Raw genomic sequence first — 7,687 nt, 5'->3', positions numbered from 1 at the left:
GTTGTCTTTTTTGTTGTTGTCTTATCTCACTTTACGTTGGTCGCCCTTAGAAGGTTCATTTGCTGCCTGTGCGTTTGCTCCAATCACTGCATCAAAGGTAATGGATTCAAATTTACACGGTCATATCTGTCAAGCTGAAGTGCAACGTTATGTTGTCCATTTTTTGAATTTCTAGATGGACAGGTTGGGCTCCTTACGATGAGGAAAATGTATTATTATTTTCATGTTTCATGTTGAAAATATGCATCCAAATCAAACCTTTATATATTTTTTCAATTCATAATGACAGGGAATTAAAGTTATTAGCCGCTTGTTATATTAAAACATTGAATCTACCATATACTCCCAATCTAAATTTATATTTAACCACTCTACAGGTCTGTATAGAGTTTGCATGTTTTCAGATTTGATTTTTTTTTGTCACTGGCTCAGAAAACACACAGCACTGACAAATTTAAAGACGTCAAATGAACCGAGGTGGTTTTTATCTGAGTGTCAGTGCAATGGAATTTTTCTCTCAGCCTCTAGGGTTACACGAGGACTTTTTCTTGGATGATTTTGGGGTGAGGCTGATTTTCTTGGGTACCTGATCAGTGAAGGGTTCCATAGTATTATGTTTCCTAGCCGGCACAGGTTGCTGGGAAAATCTTGAATGTGTGTGTGTGTGTGTGTGTGTGTTTTGTGTATGTTTTTTTTTTTTACGTTTATAAACCCAGTTGGAGATATGACTGTTGGAAAATGGCACATGCGAGCGTTGCTTTCCAGTAATAACAAGCCAGTGTGTGTGAGAGGGAGATAGTCAAGAGATACGTTTCAAACATAACAGCCAAACATAAAAAGATAATGTCCAAAAAAATAAGAAGGGAAGCAAAACAATTTGTGTCACATTACAAATGCGAAGCACACATTGACCTTTTACTTCACTGCATGTCCATTGTTTGTGTGTGCTCGTTCAAATTGGAAGTTGGATGCCCTTTTTATGCGAGTCATCCAAATGTCATTAGGGCTAAAGCAAGCATGTGGTTTGGGTTCTGAATGTGAGGAACGCATGATCTTCTCTCAGGCCCACTGTGAGGACAACACTTTCTCACAAGAAGAAGGGAAGTAGAAAATGACATTTTAATGAATGTGTTGTCCATTTTCCTGCTTGGGAGCAATCATCTCATTTCTAGTAAATCCTTTTAAATACATCCACTCATAAATAAGTAAATACTGTAGTGTGGTAAAGTAATATATATATGCATGCCCTATCCAGTCTATTTTCCATGCCCCCCTCAACCAACACACCTGAATCAAATAATCAGGATTGTTATGAAGCTTCTGGACAGCTTGCTGAATATTTGATCATTTGATTCAGGTGTGGTAGTCATGGGAGTTCTAAAATGACTTAGCAGACACTTTACATACTACAGAATACCATAGGGTTTAAGGTGGAGCTTTACCAAAGTAATCCTATGAGACACAGTTTGAAATAAGAATGTTGTTTTCATTTTATTCATGTGAGACAATGTAACATTTTAGCAGCTGAAACTTATTGGCTTCAATGTGCATAAATGTGTAAAATAATCTAATATTTTAATGCACATTATTTCAGTGGAGTGTGTTAGTGCATGTGTGTGTTTGAGTGAAATAGTAGAACACAGCATCAATAATGTAAATGATTTTTGTGTTGTTGTTTTTTTTAAACTAGCCAAATGAATGGGTCCACCCCGATCAGAACCCCTTGGAATGTCTCGCCAAAGCAGCCACATAACAACTAAGAAAATCTTCAAATGTCCCACTGAGAGTTCTCATTGGGTTACTCTCACAATATGACTAAAGTCAACAGATGAATGGAAAGAATAACTTCACACCTGACCATTTTCTCAGTATTATTTTACAGTTAACTCATGTACACAGAGAGCCAAAATATTTCCATCAGTACACAGACTAGTTTTGAGAAAACTGATCTGTACCAAAGTTGACTCGAGACAAGCATGCAAATTCCCGTTTTCTCTTCTTCTATTTAAAAAAAGAAAAGAAAAACCCTTCATAGTAATTTAAGAAAAGTTGAAATATTCTTAATTTTTGAAAAAAATATACCAAAAAAATGTCATTTTATCAGATTCATAACATTGAGTTGATTTTTTAAATGTTATTTTCAATTGAATGATTGCTTTCATGGCCTCTATTGTCAATGCACACCACGTTGTAAAGCACACCCCCTTTTTGCATATTTTTGTTTGCAGTTTAACATTTGCGGAGGCGGAAACTATACATATGATGAATAGTGCTCCATTTCGTGTGGCTTATTGACTATATGGCAGATAGAGTCTAGCTGTGTGTGTGCCTGTGTTTTTTAGTGTGTTTGTACATGCACCTGGATGGTGGGGACCTCTGTCGAGCTTGTGGTGTCTGTGGTCCCCCTCGTAACCTACATGCAGTGAAGACAGAATAAAGGTAAGAAACGTCATTAATTTATAGTAAATTTAAAAAAATGACTATATTGAACTTGAATCATTTTTTTTTGTAAATATGTGCTGATGTACTGTATGAAAGCATGACTCATTGATCTCACAAACTCTGAGTTCATGAAAAGCATTCTGGGAAATGGAAATGCTAAACTACTTTTCATGACATTTTAAATTCAATGTATGTAAACTGAAACCACGGAAACCACAGGTTTGAGCTGTGGTGTGCAAAAAAGTTTGCTTGGTTATGAGACAGGTGGTGCAGGTGTTCTCCCATACGTAGAACACGCGCGCACACACAGACACAATTATGATTTGCTTTTGTGTGCTCTGAACTTATATAAAGTTTTTAGAAACAAATTCATGAATTTCTCTTCGAGGGCTTCATGTTTGGTCTTAAAACTTAAAATTAAGTAATCAAAAAAAGGTTTTCGCTGCACTGTAAATTTAAGGCTTACAAAGCCCTTAAAGTGCTGGGCATGTAGTAAAATGTACTCCAGCAAAAATTTGTATTTTACATGAATATTTTGGTCAAAACTAAAGAATTTCGACCTTCTTCACTAGGGTGACCTTATTGATTATTTTTTTCCATCCGAGTTCCTAAGACTGATTGGCCAAAAAATAAGAGGCACAACCACGGCAAGATCGGGTCTGCAACAACAGCTGAGCGAAACATCTGTCGAGCGTCCACCAGAATAGCCTGGGCTTGATTTAATACGAGTAATACATTTGTGCATTACAATTTAAAAAAAAAAAAATCTCTGAACTTTTTTCCCACCATCTTTCTTCAGCTGTACCTCTTCTGTGAATGGACTAAGACCAGACCCTTCCACTCGCTATACAGCTGTTCTCTTGCCTCACCCTTGCACATTCTTTACTTCTTGGAGCTTGTCAGGGGCCCACGATTGGCCTTCCTGCTTAGTTTATGTATGTGAGACAAAGAAAGAGCCGATGTAATAGTAATGTAAGAGGGAGTCGGAGCCTGAAGGACAGAGTCCAGCTGCATGGCGGACTGCCATCTACCTAAAAAATACACTCTCCCACAGCTGTTAGTCTCTTGCCAATTACCCCTGTTCATTCAGTCCCACCCATCACCACCTTCCTACTTTTGCTATTTTTAGCATGAGAGAGGAAGAGAAGAGTTGGAGGCCCCCCCGCCTGCCTTCCTTCATCACATCATGCCTTTATATTTTCTCCCTTCCTCTCTCTGTGTCCCACACACCGCAGACTTCCCTTCCTCCGCCTCCCTCTACCTTTTTGGCCACTGGAGCAGGTAATATACTTGGGAATGTTAAACAAAGGAAAAGTGCGACACAAAAACAGGCATGGCCCTACAAACAACAAAGCAATTAGGCAGTGTTTGGTCTGGCCCGGGACAAGCATGACCTTTTCAGGAAACTCCTTTCCTGTGGAGAGAGTTCGGCGAACCATTCGACCTGATTGGAGTTGCACATTCTTGAATATGTTTGAGCGCGTCTCTTCCAGAAGTCAGCAAGGCGTACCAAATACTTTGTTTTATTAAGAAAGACATTGACCTTTTGGTGAAAATGTTTGGCGGCGAGATGTTAGCACGTCAGCCTCATAGTTTTAGGGTCGAGTGTTCGATTCCTGGTCGTTCCCTACTATGTGGAATTTGCATGGTCTACCCAGGCTTGCGTGGGTTTTCTCTAGGCACTCTGGATACCTAAAACATGCATGGTAGAGTGCTTGGAAACTCTAAATTGACCCAAAATATGAAAGTGACAGTAAATGGTTGTCTGTGTCCTTGTGCCCTGCAATTTGTTGGCCACTGATTCAGGGTGCCCCCCCACCTGGTGCCCTTATAGTTGGCTGCAATGGGCTCAAGCGCCCCCGTGGCTCTTGTGATGATAAGTGGTTGGGAAAATGAATGAATGAATGCTCAAAGAATCCAAATGTGCAAATCAGAAATTTCAGCAGATAATAGCAGAGAAAATAGAACATGAGTGGTAAAACGAAATAGTCTCCGGCACCCCGTGGCTTGGAAGATGAATGAATTTATATTGTCAGGTAAAAAATGACATGAGCTGTGGTGTTAGGTGTGCAAAACACAACAACATTTGAGCAGAGAGAAAGCATTGACATGTCTTTGTCACCAAAAGACATAGTACTTGGACTTTACTCATTTCTACAAATGGTTCCACAGAGGCCCCATGTTGCCTCTAATTGGCAGCACTGAAAATGAAAACAATCTGACAAGTCACCTTGCTCTCAAATTGTACTTCAAGGTTTCGCTTTAGTTCCCTGTTTCCACTTTGTATTCTTCCAGATGATACAAAGCCCATTGTATTCTTCAAGGACTTTTTAAGTGACTTATTATCAATGTTACCATCTTTCTATCTTTTGTATTCTTTTGGTCGGTGCTTCCCAAATGTTACATATCTTGAAGCGACCCTCCTTTAGATCAAACAAACAAGAGATTGTTTCTTTTAAACACAAAGTTTCATGGTGGTGAGGTGGAAATTTCCCCAAAAAGTTGCTACACTTTGCTATCTCCAAATAAATGTTCATTCATCTGCCAATAGTAGCATAGCAACAGAATAGAGATTGCATGTGTTCTTGTGGCAAGTTTATGTTTATTATTGAAAAAAAAGAAGAAAAATTCTCATGAAGAAACTGAGACCAAGAACTTCCCCCTTATGTAAAGGTGCTCGACCCCCAAACCCGACTTTCCTTTGGTCAGTGTGTTTTCCCAAAGGATGAAGTTACATTTAAACCACAAGGCTGATCCAAGGCAGCTCGTGTAGTGGCAGACCACACAGCAGCTGAGGTCAAGGGATTGTTGACCTCCAGAGGCAAATTTCTCTTCAACGGACAGGAGATGTATATACACTCCCGCAAAAAAAAAAAAGATCAACAGGTTAATTCAACTAACATGGCGGATGTCTTGATGACCTGTGCATCTTCTGAAAATCTTGATTTTGCTCATATGGTGATCTGTGCTCCATTCACAAACATTCCAATGCTGTGAGATTCAAACATCAAAAGACTTGGACTTTAGTGGACCACTTGCCAACTAGTTTTGAAAGAAAATCCAAATTAAATAAGAACAGTTTTGTGCAGGCTGAGAAACAAACATCAGCAGCAGTGCAGTAATTACATTTTCAATGCAGTCATGTGACAGAAACATTAAGTGTAATTGTTTTAAAATTGTCTGGGTAACAAACTTGATACAAAGAAATTCAAGATGTAATAAAACTTTTAGTTTACGACAGAGTGCTTGTGCAGAAAATTAAGTCAAACTAACCTTGTGTGTGTGTGTGTGCTGTAATGTGATAGCAGGGGCGTGCAGGGATTACGTTAGCCACCACATGCCGGCATTTAACCCCGTATCACGTGTTTTTTTGGCAAGAAAAACAAAATGTATGTGTATAAATGATAATCACACCTTTAGGAAAATATAGGAAAAAGGCAAATATTATGACACCTGTGATATTCTAAATTTGGATGCCTGAGGACCAAAAAGAAACAAAACAAACATTCCAAAAGCATTAAGTTGTTGTTATTGTTTTCAAGAATGGTCACTAAATCCAGTGAGCTTTCAGAGAGAGTAAATAAGAGTTGTAGCACCACCAATTGCATTACCGTTCATTATTTTAGATTAGATTAGATAACTTTATTCATCACGTATTCGGGAAATTTCACTGTCACATTAGCAAGAGTGTGAGATTACAGACACAGGAAAAGACATTTTAGACATAAATACATATTTAATAAATAAGTTAATAAATAAATGAGCATGTTGCTGAAATATATATATATATATATATATATATATATATATATATATATATATATATATATATATATATATATATATATATATATATATATATATATATATATATATATATATATATATATATATATATATATATATATATATATATATATATATATATATATATATATATATATATATATATATATATATATATATATATATATATTATATACACATAGATGTATTTCAATGAGTAATTAAACATATTTTGGCTATTGACTTGTTAACAGAATGATTTTATATGTGGTTGAACACATACAGTGTATACACGCATATTTGGGTATGTAGAATTGAGTGGCCCCATGATGAAGATCAGGTGCTGGCTGTGTGTATGTGTGTGTGTGTGTGTGTGTGCGTGCGTGTGTGTTTGTGTGCATGTGTATCCGGCTAGATAAATGAAAACAACTTTGCAAATAATTGAATGAAGAAAACTTCTTTCTTCTTAACCCGGTTTTTAACAAACTGAAATTTAGGGGCTGGCTTAGTGTGGGGACTCTTATAAACTTACGAATTGTGTGTTACAAAGATTTATTGAACCAAATGAATACTTTAAAATTTTGGTTGAGTCAAATGAAAACAATGGTGAGTCGGTTATCTCACGGGAAAATACAATTCGATTATGGTGGATATTAATAATATGCAGAGAAGTGCTCAATTTTTAGTATTGTGCTCCTCCCATGCTCATTTCCCTTAGGCTGAAATTGAATTTCGAAGAATAAACAACTGGCCTTGTGCAAGTAATTTTGCTGAATGCTCAATAGTAAAAGTAACAGCTGACTTGAGTAAATATACTCTAAATATACTAAATAAACTCTACCTGTTTTCAATAACCACCAGTTAAATGTGAGTCTAAAAAATACATTTATGGTATGTCTGTTGTAAATAGGTGAATGTTAATAAATATAGTACCTAAACACTTAACAATTTGTATATTTTCTCATTAAGTGTTTTTTTTATATAATATGGACCTTTAAAAAGAAAAAGCAAAACATGTCCTAAGCAAAATTAAGAAATATTGCACAAACCAGCATATCATTTCTATAATATTTTTTCAAGATTTGCTTTTACTATTATTTGGGACATTGTGTATTACGAGACATCCAAAAAGCATTTCACAAATGGTATCACATAATATCAAATGCAAATGACAAAGTTTAAGTTCACCCTCCCAATGTGTGCAAACTCAACTAATCTATGTTACTTTTTACCAAAATTTGATTTTTTCATCATTATAATATTATGCCTTTAAAGTCATGTATTCTTCCAGTAATTTGGACGCATACAACTGCAAACACTTGCATCAGGTAAAGCATGAGCTTCTATAATTCCCTCTCCTGTGCTTTGTGAGTACTAAATGAACACTTCCTGCTATTGTCTGTCTGAGACAAGCACAATCTGTTGGTCTTTGCAACACACACACTCACACACACTCATA

The sequence above is a fragment of the Stigmatopora nigra genome, chromosome 10 (genome assembly GCF_051989575.1).
Source record: "Stigmatopora nigra isolate UIUO_SnigA chromosome 10, RoL_Snig_1.1, whole genome shotgun sequence".
NCBI classification, from domain to species: Eukaryota; Metazoa; Chordata; class Actinopteri; order Syngnathiformes; family Syngnathidae; genus Stigmatopora; species Stigmatopora nigra.
This window is presented reverse-complemented; position numbering follows the sequence as displayed.